The sequence below is a fragment of the Xenopus laevis genome, chromosome 2L, assembly GCF_017654675.1.
Source record: "Xenopus laevis strain J_2021 chromosome 2L, Xenopus_laevis_v10.1, whole genome shotgun sequence".
Lineage (NCBI taxonomy): Eukaryota > Metazoa > Chordata > Amphibia > Anura > Pipidae > Xenopus > Xenopus laevis.
This window is the reverse complement of record NC_054373.1, coordinates 145126145-145140442: the sequence shown is the minus strand read 5'-3', so window position 1 is coordinate 145140442 and position 14298 is coordinate 145126145.

The window sequence follows — 14298 nt, the reverse complement described above, 5'->3', positions numbered from 1 at the left end:
AATCACCTCGTCTTTGCGGCGACCAATCTCCCCAAACGCCTTCCCTCTGTCTTGCGCCTGCTATAATGAAAAATCGCTTGCACTAAAGCACACGCGGAGCTTAGTTATCCCAAAGTTGCCTCACGAGGAAACGTTGGGCGACTTTAGAATACGAAGCGCCGCGTGTGCATAAGCATTCATTATAGCCGGCGTAAGACAGGAGATTGGTCGCTGCAAAAACGAGGGGATTAGTCGCCAGGCGACTAAATCTCCCCGAATCGTCCAGTGTGCCCCTACCCTTAGTATGTTATAGAATGGTCTTAATTATTTATTTTAATAGTTTTTTTTTTTTTTAATTATTTGCCTCCTTATGGCTTTCAAATGGGGGTCACTGACCCCGTCTTAAAACAAAGGCTCTGTAAGACTACAAATGTAATTTTTATTTCTCCTTTTAATAATCCTTTTTCTATTCAGCCCCTCTCTTATTCATATTCAAGTCTCTTCTTTAAATCAGTGCATGGTTGCTAGGGTAATTTGGACCATATCAACCAGACTGCTTAAATTGTAAACTGGAGAGCTGCTGAATAAAAAGCTAAATAACTCAAAAAGCGCAAAAAATTAAAAATGAAAACCAATTGTAAATTGTCTCAGAATATGACTCTCTACATCATACTAAAAGTTAATCCAAAGGTGAACAACCCCTTTAATTTCACACTCAAAGAATTGAAATCTATTTTAGAAGCCGCGTGATGATTTTTGTCAAATATACCGGATTTCCACTTAGCTAGCATTATGTATAAATGCCTTTTGGATTTGGAATGCTGATTGGTTTCTATTGGTAGTTGCCTTTTCTATCCTTGCAAATGCAACTGTGTGTTGATGGGTAACTTGACAATAAAATGTTTTTTCTTATGTTGGATTTAAACCCTGTCTTAACCAAAAAACGCAGGGAGAAAAATTAACTAATTGCATTTTGGTTTTCAGTCGCCTCTGTATACAGATATAGGATCTATTATTGAGAATACTAGGGATATTTCTGTAATTTGGATCACTGTACCTTGTCTGCTAAAATCATTTAGACATTAAATAAACCAAATAGAATTGTTTTGCCCCCCCCATGTAGATTTATGCAGCTTAATTACCATCAAGGTACCATATTACCATTCACTAGGTAGCTGATAGTAATTATTATTTTTTTTTAAATTATAATTATTTGATTATAATGAACTCTACAGGAGATGGCCTTCCCGTAATTCAGAGCATTCTGTAAAACCGTATACCTGTATCGCCTACCAAGCAGTCCTTTTCAAAATAAGTGGAACAACTGCCACTGATTATATCTGTGATGCCTCGTGGACAATTACTGGTATGCAGGGCGCAAACTGTATGATTTAGGCATCGGAGTGTCTTGTGGTGTATACTGAACAGCAAACGTTATTTATAAATGTAAATGTATGGAAGCCAGTGATCTCCCTTTTCACATACATTTTTACGTCTTTATTTTTACCCTATCAAAGTGCTTACATTGGCCTAAGCTTTTATTCTACTGTAACAGTATTTTGGGCTAATAAATGCCCGTTCTGTTCTAAATCTGATCAACTGGTAAATTTGTGCAGGAACAGTGTTTAGGACAATCAATTTTCACGATTTGCTTCATGCCTGGATATTTTATATTTTCTAATTGTATGTTTTTATTGTCTTTCAGCTCTGACCTATGTGTTTAATAAACAGCGATATTCTGTTATATATACATCTGCCAGAAGGTTTCTAACAGACACGCAGCCTGTGTGATTATCCAAAAGGTTCAAGTGAATTGGCTGGAGAATGTCTTGCAAGTGATACTGGCCCTTCTTAAAGGGCCACTATACTGGATTTAGTTTTTCTCTATTTATAGCGGAAGTATGAAGAGCTAAATTTATATTTATTTATAGTTTTGCTTTTGACCTCAAGCTCCTATTAATGGCTCATTTTGCAGTTTTAGCCATGGCTAAGCGGCCTCTGTCTGGGTAACTGTCTACAAGTAATGTTCTATCTATATTTTAGTCCATATTCCCTTAAAGGAACAGTTCCGTGTAAAAATAAAAACTGGGTAAATAGACTGCGTAAAATAAAAAAATCTTTTCAATAAAGCCAAAAATGTAATGTATAAAGGCTGGAGTGACTGGATGTTTAACAGAATGTGTAACAGAACAGAGTTCTACTTTCTGCTTTGCAGCTCTCTTGGTTTCCACTGATTGGTTACCAGGCAGTAACCAATCGGTGACTTGAGGGAGGGCCACATGGGACATATCTGTTGCTTTTGAATCTGAGCTGAATGCTGAGGATCAATTGCAAACTCACTGAACAGATATGTACCATGTGCCCCCCCACTTAAAGTTGCTGACTAACTCAGTTATAGAGCTGAAAAGCAGAAAGTTATGTTCTCTTAGACATCCAGTCACTCCAATCTTTATACATGACATTTTTGTCTAACTAACTATATTAGAAACATTTTATATTTTGCACAGTCTGACTGTTTACCCAGTTTGGTTTTACACTGAACTGTTCCTTTAAAAAAAAAAATTTCATGCCATTTTATCAAAAATAAATGATGCTGTTTATTTCAAAGAATAACCTCTAAGCCCAAGAATTAAGCCTTCTTGTATTACGTTTTGTCAAATTAAAAGCTTTTATTGCTTGAAATCTAATGGTCTTGGTTGCACAGTTTGTATAAATGATATGCACCGCACAAAAGACTGGGTGTAATGGTCATTTCACATGCAAGTTATGCACCAGTGTCCATACACGGCTTACAGGGAACACTGAGGCTTGAAAGGGACGCAGTCTAACAATAGGGGGCATGATCAGGGACATGATGCAAAGCCAGGTCCATAAACAATAATCTCCATAGCAGGTACAACATGGGCACATTTATGAAAAATTGCCCATATAGTATTTGTGACTAATCTCCTTTGTGGCTATCACAATGAAAATCGCAAATTTCCACAAATCTCTTAATGAAAAATTTGAATTGGGGTCAGTATGTCCTTTTTGAAAATGCCCATTTTTGCAAATATCTGCCTGCATGCATTTTTTTAAAGCCCTTTGAGGAGCCAGGGCAGTGCCATTTTCCAGGGTAAAAAGCCACGATGACCCAAATTCATAAGAGCCATTTCTAATGTTTGAGGTTTTTTTTAAGTGTTGAGAGTTATTATAAATATCATTATAAATCGAAGAAATTGGTTATTTTGAAAACTGGATTGACCAACAAGGCTTTCATAAATTAAAACAAGGTAGCAATTAATAATGGATGTTGATAAAGCTGTTTTCCTGCCCTACAGCGGAACTTTTTTTACTAATTATAGTGGCCTTTTAAAATTGTTATAAGAACTAGCCATTGTTCCTTACTAATGTGCAGCCCAGACTTGCCCCATGTCCACTTTCTTCTCTTTTCTTACTACCCCTATCATAGTCCGTATCGGACTGGGATGCTAGGGGCCCACTTTCTAAACTTTTATACCTCCTCTCCTCACTCAACCTCTTTATTCTCATATTCTTTTTTTCTCTAGATACTATACTCTATTCTTCCCTCTTTGTTCCCAGAAAGAAATATGGAATGACCATGAACCTTTACAGAAAAAAAGTATCCCCTTCATAACTGTATAAAAGATCTATTTCAGTATATAACAATAGTATCATTGGCATATTTAGCATCAGTCGGGGTTTAAACAATGGTGAGGCTTTAATTAGCAGAGAGCCAAAAGATTGTTTTCTTGTAACTTTTTCTTTTACATTAAAAGCCTTAAATATGATTTGTTTGGATTGCCTTTTATGAACATAGTTACTAAGGTCTATGAAATATGTAATTCTTGCCATTCATTGAATAGATTTTGAACTAAATTTGACTTTTTTTTTTTATTAAACTATGATTCCTGAAACTGGAAGGCTGCATGTTTCTTAAAGGAGTGGTTCACCTTTAAGTTAAGTGTTAGTATTTTATAGAATGGCAAATTCGAAGCAACTTTCCAATTGGTCTTCATTATTTTTAATTATTTGCCGACTTCTGAAACTTTACAGCTTTCAAATGGGGGTCACTGACCCCATCTAAAGAACAAATGCTCTGTAAGGTTACAATTTATTTGTTATTGCTATTTTTTCTATTTAAGCCTCTCCAGCTCCGATTCCAGTCTCTTGTTTAAATTAGTGCATGGTTGCTAGGGTAATTTGTAACCTAGCGACCAGATTACTAACATTGCAAACTGGAGAGCTGCTGAATAAAAAGCTAAATAACTCAAAAACCACAAATACAAAACGAAAACCAAATTGTCTCAATATAACTCTCTACATCATACTAAAAGTTAAATCAAACCCCTTTAAGTTAGCTGTAACCGTAATGAAAAGCTTGTTTGAGGTCACCATCCACTTGCTGGGCTAAATCAGGCTCATCCTAGAAAAGGCCCATTAAGAACTGTCTGGCAAGGACAGCATCAGTATTATGTAGTGGGCCTCTTCCATCTTGCACAATTTTTGGGCAGATATCAGTCAGGCAGGCTGTTCTAAGGGCCCTACACATAGATCAATAAGCTGCTAACTTTTTCTGGAAAAGCTGGTTTAGCAGCTTGTATCTTGTAGGGTCAGATTTAAGACTACTTCATATTCTTTGTGGAGGCCATACACAGCCAGATTCACTGTGTATGTCACCAAATGTGCATCTGGGTATGATTTAGCCACCTACAGTTTGAGCAAAAATCCCCTAATGATTGCATCATCCATTGGGACCTACAAAGACTTATTAAGGCCCCCCATACACGGGATGAGAAAAGCTGCCAACAGACTGAGTCGGTAGGTTATTGGCTCGTGTGTGGGGCCCTCCGACGGGCTTCCCAATCGATATCTGGCTGAAAATTGGGCAGATGTCAATCAGGTAGGGCTAAGAAATTCATCGGATTGTGGCTGCATCTGTTCGTTGATCCGACCGCACGTATTGCGCCCATTCTGATCCGAACGTTGGGCCCTAGGTCCCACGATCGGATCCGCCCAATATCGCCCACCTCAATGTGGGCATATTAGGGAGAGATACGCCAAACGAGTGGATTTCCATGTGTATGGCCACATTTAGCGAAGGACCACATCCATGTGCCAACGTCGTCATCCTCTGATTGGGTCATCAAACCTGTCCATTTTTTATCTTGCTAATTTTTGGCCAGAAATGATTTGAGCAGACACATTGGTGGGCCCCATACACAAGCAGATAATTTGCCGAAGTGGCTGAATCAGCAGTTTAAATCTGTCTGCATATGGTCACCTACTGTCAGACAAAGGGCAGTCATTAAAAAGCTAGTCAATATAGAAAAATATAGAAGACTAAAGGTGGCCATACACATAGTTACATAGTTAAATTGGGTTGAAAAAAGACAAAGTCCATCAAGTTCAACCCCTCCAAATGAAAACCCAGCATCCATACACACACCCATCCCTACTTTTAATTAAAATTCTATATACCCATACCTATACTAACTATAGAGTTTAGTATTACAATAGCCTTTGATATTATGTCTGTCCAAAAAATCATCCAAGCCATTCTTAAAGGCATTAACTGAATCAGCCATCACAACATCACCCGGCAGTGCATTCCACAAACTCACTGTCCTGACTGTGAAGAACCCTCTACGTTGCTTCAAATGAAAGTTCTTTTCTTCTAGTCTAAAGGGGTGGCCTCTGGTACGGTGATCCACTTTATGGGTATAAAGGTCCCCTGCCATTTGTCTATGATGTCCTCTAATGTACTTGTAAAGTGTAATCATGTCCCCTCGCAAGCGCCTTTTTTCCAGAGAAAACAACCCCAACCTTGACAGTCTACCCTCATAATTTAAGTCTTCTGTCCCTCTAACCAATTTAGTTGCACGTCTCTGCACTCTCTCCAGCTCATTTATATCCCTCTTAAGGACTGGAGTCCAAAACTGAACTGCATACTCCAGATGAGGCCTCACCAGGGACCTATAAAGAGGCATAATTATGTTTTCATCCCTTGAGTTAATGCCCTTTTTTATGCAAGACAGAACTTTATTTACTTTAGTAGCCACAGAATGACACTGCCCAGAATTAGACAACGTGTTATCTACAAAGACCCCTAGATCCTTTTCATTTAAGGAAACTCCCAACACATTGCCATTTAGTGTATAACTTGCATTTATATTATTTTTGCCAAAGTGCATAACCTTGCATTTATCAACGTTGAACCTCATTTTCCAGTTTGCTGCCCAGTTTTCCAGTTTAGACAGATCACTTTGCAAAGTGGCAGCATCCTGCATGGAACCTATAGTTCTGCACAATTTAGTATCATCTGCAAAAATAGAAACAGTACTTTCAATGCCCACCTCCAGGTCATTAATAAACAAGTTGAAAAGCAAGGGACCTAGTACAGAGCCCTGTGGTACTCCACTAACAACACTGGTCCAATTAGAAAATGTTCCATTTACCACCACTCTTTGTAGTCTATCTTTTAGCCAGTTCTCTATCCAGGTACAAATACTATGTTCCAGGCCAACATTCCTTAATTTAACCAGTAACCTTTTGTGTGGCACTGTATCAAATGCTTTAGCAAAGTCTAAGTAAATCACATCCACTGCCATCCCAGAATCGAGGTCTCTACTTACATTCTCGTAAAAAGAAGAAGTTAGTCTGGCAAGATCTATTACGCATAAAACCGTGCTGGCACAAACTCATAGTATTATGATTTGCTATGAAGTCCAGTATCTTATCCTTTATTAACCCTTCGAAAAGCTTTCCTAATACTGACGTCAGACTAACTGGCCTATAGTTTTGAGGCTGAGAACGGGATCCTTTGTTGAATAGAGGCACCACATTAGCAATTCGCCAGTCTCTCGGCACTATGCCAGATCTCAATGAATCCTGAAAAATTAAGTAAAGAGGTTTGGCAATCACAGAGCTAAGTTTGCTAATTACCCTGGGATGAATACCATCTGGCCCTGGACCTTTGTTAATCTTAACATGTTCAAGTCTCTTTTGAATTTCTTCATGTGTGAACCATGCATCATTAGTTGTATTACTAGAATTGGGAGTGTTAAGAAGGAAACCTTCACTTACTGGTTCTTCATTTGTGTAGACAGATGAAAAATACGAGTTCAGAATCTGCGCTTTTATTTTGTTTTCATCAACCAGCTGACCCCCCTCTGATAATAAGGGTCCCACCCCTTCCTGCTTCATTTTTTTACTATTGACATATTTAAAAAATAATTTTGGATTTTTTTTACTGCTTGCTGCAATATCCTTTTCTATAGCAATTTTAGCTTGCCTTATAGCTTCTTTGCATGATTTATTGGCCTCCTTGTACCTTATAAATGTTTCGGCTGTACCAGCTAACTTGAAAGCCTTAAAAGCACGTCTTTTCTTACCCACCTCAACACCAACGCTTCTATTGAACCAAAAAGGTTTTGCTTTGCAACGACGTTCCTTGCTTACAAGTGGAATATACTGACAAGTATATTTATTAAGCAGCATTTTAAAGACTTCCCATTTTTGTTCTGTGTTTAACCCTGTGAAAAGTATTTCCCACTTAATATGTTGCAGAGATGCCCTTATACTGTCAAAGTTTGCACGTCTGAAATTTAGTGTTTTAGTTACTCCTTTATAGAATTGCTTCTGCAACAGAATCTCAAAGGAAACCGAGTCGGCAGCTTATTGACCTGTGTATGGGGGCCCCCGACGGGCTTCGCCGATCGAGATCTGGCCGATCGGATGGGATTAAAAATCCCGTCAGATCGCGGCCGCATCAGTTCGTTGATGTGGTCCCGTGATCCGACCGCCCGTTTGTGTTCGCTAGGATCCGATCGTTGGACCCTAGGGCCCACGATCGGATCAGCCAGATATTGCCCACCTCAAGGTGGGCATATCGGAGGGAGATCCGCTCGTTTGGCGACATCGCCAAACGAGCAGATCTATCCGTGTATGGGCACCTTAAGATAATGTCCAAAATGTTACCAGAATAAATTCACCTTTTCACAAAGTGCTGCAATATTTCTATATTGAGCTGCTGAATAAATGCTAAACTCAAAAACCACAAATTATAAATAATGAAAACCAATTACAAATTGTCTCAGGATATCACTCTTTACATCATACTAAAAGATAAGTCAAACAACCCCTTTAATATGTACCGTATGACCTGAGACTTTACTGAGTACAATACACCACTTGGAATTTTGCTTAGCAAACAGATAAAAGATGGCTGTACACAGTGGGTCTGAAAACACACTCTCTGCAATAAAATCTGTGCATCAAAGAATATATTTCTGCATGTATAAAAGAAAACTAAATGGTAGGTCAATGCAAATTAATTTCTGTGTTAAAATTCTGCAGTATTTAATTAAACATTACACTTTGGTTCATGGCACAGATCTCATGTCTGTTTTAAAAGAAGCTACAATATGTACCATATAGCCTTCACTCCAAACCCCAACAAAGGACAGTGACTGCATGAAAAAGGCTTAGCTAATCAGTTTATAATCCATGGACTATTTAAAGAAGGGATACCAGGGAAGTTTTGCCGTTAAGAACATAAACCAATCAGGCGAGTGTCACAAGCAATTTCACTGTAACAATAACGACTTGCCTTTATGAAAGTGAAATAACCTTCGAAAATGTTTTTTCCACTGTTTGGAAGTGATTAAGTAGCTTGCTCTAATCACATATTGCTTTCTTCATGGTATTGTCTTGTATGAGTTACGGATCTTTCCCCATAGACAGTAACAACAACAGATTCTCTAAATATGAAGTTCCTAGCTTCCACTTCCTAATGGCAATTTATCACTGAATGTTTCATTTTAGTCCTGGGAATGTCTAATGTGGGGTTGGTTACTTTAGTATAAGAAAACCGTGGGCCCTTTTTTTCTAACCTAAAGCCTAAAGGAATATTTATATGTTTTATTGTGCCTCCTTTCAAGCACAGGCTTATGGAAAAAACAATTAAATTAGCACATACAAAAATGTATTGGTTAGATTTAAATTTGATTAATCAAAAATGACACAAAGATGCATCATAATGATATATACTGTATAGTACCCTTGCTCCGTCTTCCTTAAATGGTTTGCACCATTGGCAGAGGTCACATGGAACATAACTGTTCAATTCATTTGCTTTTGATCCTGACCTGTGTGCTCACAAACTAACTGAGCAGTTAAGTCGCTGACTAACAACATGTTAGAGAGCTGCAGAGGATGAAGCTGGGTTCTGGCTATTACTTTTGACATCTGTTCACACCAGCCTTTATATATTACATTTTTGCCTATATTGAAAACATTTGTACAATCTATCTATCTATCTATCTATCTATCTATCTATCTATCTATCTATCTATCTATCTATCTATCTATCTATCTATCTATCTATCTATTTACACTGTTCCTTTCTTTAAGCACCTCTTTTGCAATGTACAAAATGCCATGGCATATTCAAAATGGGGCCTTTCCAGTACTTTGTAAAATGGAAGGATGATCTCTCCTCCCATATAGCTATACCCAGCTGCTGACTAGCATTGCTTGCTAAAGCTAAATCTATTAACCAGCCCAGGTCCGTCTCCATCAAGGGCTTGCCTAAAGAAGTCTCATTAACGTTATACGTGCATATTTTTACATCTCTACATGCGTTAATTTACCTTTATAAACATCGAATCTCATCTGCCACTTAGTTGCCCAGAAGGCCAGTTTCTCCCTATCCCCCAGCAAAGATGCCACATCCTGGATAGAATTATTTGCATATTTGTGTCATTGACTCACATGGATACATTGCTTATGATGACCTCTTCCGAGTCATTTATGAGCAAACTGAAAAGAGAACCAAATACAGAACCGTACTCCAAGTAGAGAATGTACCATTAATAACCACCCTCTGTACATGATCCTTTAGCCAGTTTTCTATTCATGTACAAACAAGATTACTAAGACAAAAAGACCTTAATTTATAAGGCAAACTATGGCACTGCATCAAAAACTTTGGAAAAATCCAAGTAAATCACTTCTATTTAGGGATGCACCGAATCAACTATTTTGGATTCGCCCGAACCCCCGAATCCTTCGCAAAAGATTCGGCCGAATACCGAACCGGATCCTAATTGCATATGCAAATTAGGGGTGGGAAGGGGAAAACATTTTTTTACTTCCTTGTTTTGTGACAAAAGGTCACGCGATTTCCCGCCCCTAATTTGCATATGTAAATTAAGGTTCAGATTCGGTTCGGCCGAATCAGATTCCTGCTGAAAAAGGCCGAATCCTGGATTCGGTGCATCCCTACTTCTATTGCAATTACACTGTACAAGTTCCTACTCACTGCATCATGAAAGCAGTTAATCTTGACATGATCTGTCCTTACTAAAGACATGACTAAACACTATTTATAAGACCAATCTCCAGAATATAGTCTTGAATATGATCCCTTAACAAACCTGCAATTAACTTGCCCACAACATATGTCAAACTTTAAAGGCCTGAGATCATAATCTATTAAAATATTAGAATTACATCAGCTTTCCTCTAATCCACTGGTACCATACCTGATGAAAAGAAGGGAGACTAAGTAATTGAGTATGTATTCCATCGTGGAGCCTCATTCACATTGACTGTGCTTAAACATATCCCCATACACGGGCAGATATAAGCTGCCAACAGATTGGGCAGTGTATGGGGCCCCCTGACGGCCTTCCCCAATCAATATCTGTCCCTAGAGGCCAAAAATGGATCAGTCCGATATCACCTATCTCAAGGAGGGCATATTAGGGGTAGATCTGCTTGTCTGGCAACTTCGCCAGAAGAGCAGACCTCTGTATCTATGGCCAGATTTAGTCACTTACAACTGAGCCATATGTATCTTTACAGACCTCCAACCCATTACTTTCAACAGGCAACGTTTTACTACTGGGTTAGCTTAAAGAGTTAACCATTATTATTAGTTACGAGGTGTCTCATGACCATATAAAAACACGAGTCTGAAGGCCGAGTGCTTTTATACAGGTCATGAAACTCCGAGGTTACGTCTAATATCCTCATATTTTCCAACAAGGGTACTTTATTTATTTATTATAATACACAAGTATTAGTGAGTCATGTGACTAAAATTACATCACTAGTCACCGTTTATAAGGATATAATTTACAAGATATTGATGGCTTTTTTGTATTATATAGGGATGCATGGAATCAAGGATTCGGTTCAGGATTCGTCCGTTTTCAGCAGGATTTGGATTCGGCCGAATCCTTGTGCCTGGCCGAACCGAATCCAAATCCTTATTTGCATATGCAAATTGTGGGGAGGGCGGGATTCCACATGACTTTTTGTTACAAAATAAGGAAGTAAACCAATTTTTTCCACATTTTCCTTCCCCACCCCTAATTTGCATATGCAAATTAGGATTCAGTTCGGGATTCGGCTGAATCTTCCAAGATGGATTCGGCCGAATCCAAAATAATGGATTCGGTGCATTCCTAATTATATAGCTATACTGTAAATGTAAGCACTCTACTAGACCACTATAAACTTTATCTGAATGGAAACTCCTGCAGACCTTGGCATATCTTATTAAGTCCCTCCAAAAATATCTCATCCAAAGGATAGAAATATTTCAAGTTCCAATTTAAAAAGGGATTTAACAGGGATAGATGGTTGACATTCCTGTAGTAGGTTATGAGGTTTCGGGGAAAAGACCCTTGTGCTGTTTATATACTTCTCTTCTAATAACAAGTTACTTAAAGGGATACTGTCATGGGAAAAAAAATTTTTTTCAAAATGAATCAGTTAATAGTGCTGCTCCAGCAGAATTTTGCGCTGAAATCCATTTCTCAAAAGAGCAAACAGATTTTTTTATATTCAATTTTGAAATCTGACATGGGGCTAGACATATTGTCAATTTCCCAGCTGCCCCAGGTCATGTGACTTGTGCTTTGATAAACCTCAATCACTCTTTACTGCTGTACTGCAAGTTGGAGTGATATCACACCCTCCCTTCCCCCCCCCAGCAGCCAAACAAAAGAACAATGGGAAGGTAACCAGATAGCAGCTCCCTAACACAAGATAACAGCTGTCTGGTAGATCTAAGAACAACACTCAATAGTAAAAACCCATGTCCCACTGAGACACATTCAGTTACATTGAGAAGGAAAAACAGCAGCCTGCCAGAAAGCATTTCTCTCCTAAAGTGCAGGCACAAGTTACATGACCAGGGGCAGCTGGGAAATTGACAAAATGTCTAGCCCCATGTCAGATTTCAAAATTGAATATAAAAAAATCTGCTTGCTCATTTGAGAAATGGATTTCAGTGCAGAATTCTGCTGGAGTAGTACTATTATCTGATGCGTTTTTAAAAAAACATGTTTTCTGATGACAGGATCCCTTTAAACACAGCTGTTTGCTTGTGTGGGACCATTTAGTAAACATTAACATAAACCATTTTGCATATACATTTGATCACAGTTAGTCTGGACTATACATCTATGAAATTAAGCAGATTTCAACCTACTGCCTTCATAAAATCGTATCCAATCTTCATAGTGATCAGTCCAAATAGGCTAACAGAAACAGTCCTGAATTTCAGAACTTTACAAAGCTTTAGCGTCTAGCTACATCATGGAGTCAAATACTTAAACCAGTTTTGGAAATCTAGATCTTTGGTTCATATGATTTTATAAGAAACCAATTGACACAACAGTCTCCAGCTTAGGCACAACACATTAATTCAGTATTTGATCTTCCTAACCAACCCAATGCTATGGAGTGTTCTATTTATGTAATTTGGTGATATTAACTTGCCTGGTTGCATTTATACCTAGTGTGTATACTTGGAGTGGGACACAGAACAACCATTAGTAATCAAAATACTCAGTGGGACCCAATTATTAGCCCATTGGCAGGCCCTTCCAACAAGTAAAATGAGGCATTGACACCGCTAAAATTCCAACCATGAAGTGCCCCATCCATTTCATAACCCGTTTTCATATGCCTCTTCATCTTGAGTCCCCTCTGGTACATTGGCAGTTGTAATTATTCCTATTAAATAAAAGTCTATCCACATGAGAAATTATCACCCCAGAATTGTAACGTAATAACCAATTAGTGGCTACTTTGCAAGCTGCGTTTTGCTTACATCAAAAGGTGGTGCGATTGTGTAGTTTCCAGTGCTCTGATGCATAAGGAGCCAACAGGCCATTACTGTGCAATTCCTTATGTGAAAGTAAGTTGCATGTGTAGGCACAAAAATCACTTCCCCGGGGCAGATTTTGCATGCATAAGAATTATTACTATTGCATAACATGTAGTATTTAATTAATATTTAAAGATATTCACTTTTAATGGGGACCTATATGTTTATTTGATCAATGTGCATCATACATATGACTTTTTCAAGGCAATACATAGGGGTATATTTATCTAAGAGTGAAGTTAATAGTGAAGATCCGCCACTAGAGTGGAATTCCGCCACTCTCCATTCATTTCTATGGGATTTTTATAGGCGTATTTATCAAAGGGTGAACTTTCACCCATTGATAAATACGCCTTTCAAAATCCCATAGAAATGAATTGAGAGCTGTGGAACTTCACTCTTTGATAAATTTACCCCTTAGACTCTCAAAATGTCTAAATGCATACAAGAAGAGTTGGACCAATCCTAAGTATTACAATGCTAAAGTAATGTTTATATATAGACACCATAATTGATCTCTGTATTTATACCGGATGGGTACATAGACACAATATTTTCCTTCTGTTCTTATATAGCCTTATGTGCTCTAGTAGTGCAATTAACTCATTACCTTCACCATCATGGCACTGCTTGAAATGTTTAGCCATTCTATTCTGGGATTGTTGGTAATCATATCTCTAACATGTTCTTATTGCAGCTTTTCATTTAACTACAGTCAATGTTACCTCTGTGTGTGCAAAACTTGGTTTAGAATATGTACAAAATTATAGGGATCATTTACTAGCGAACCCCCAGCAGCTGCTCAACTTTTTATCATAGCAAAACTGCACAATTAATGATACTTGTGCCAAAAGCCGCTCCATGATCCTATGTATGTTGTGCTCTGAACCACAAAGTTTGAGCCCACCTCCTGTTCCTGAAACGAGTGCAAGAATCAGGCCTACACATCAAAGTGCCTAAATTGCAGATATCCCAACTTTAATAAGACCCTGTCAACATGCTCTTACCACTATTGAGTGGGAATTACTGATTTAATGATTTTTACTATTTTGATAACTAATGACTACTCGTTAAAGTATCTCAAGCTGTGTGTATGTTCTCCCTGTGTTTGTGTGGGATTCCTCCCACACTCA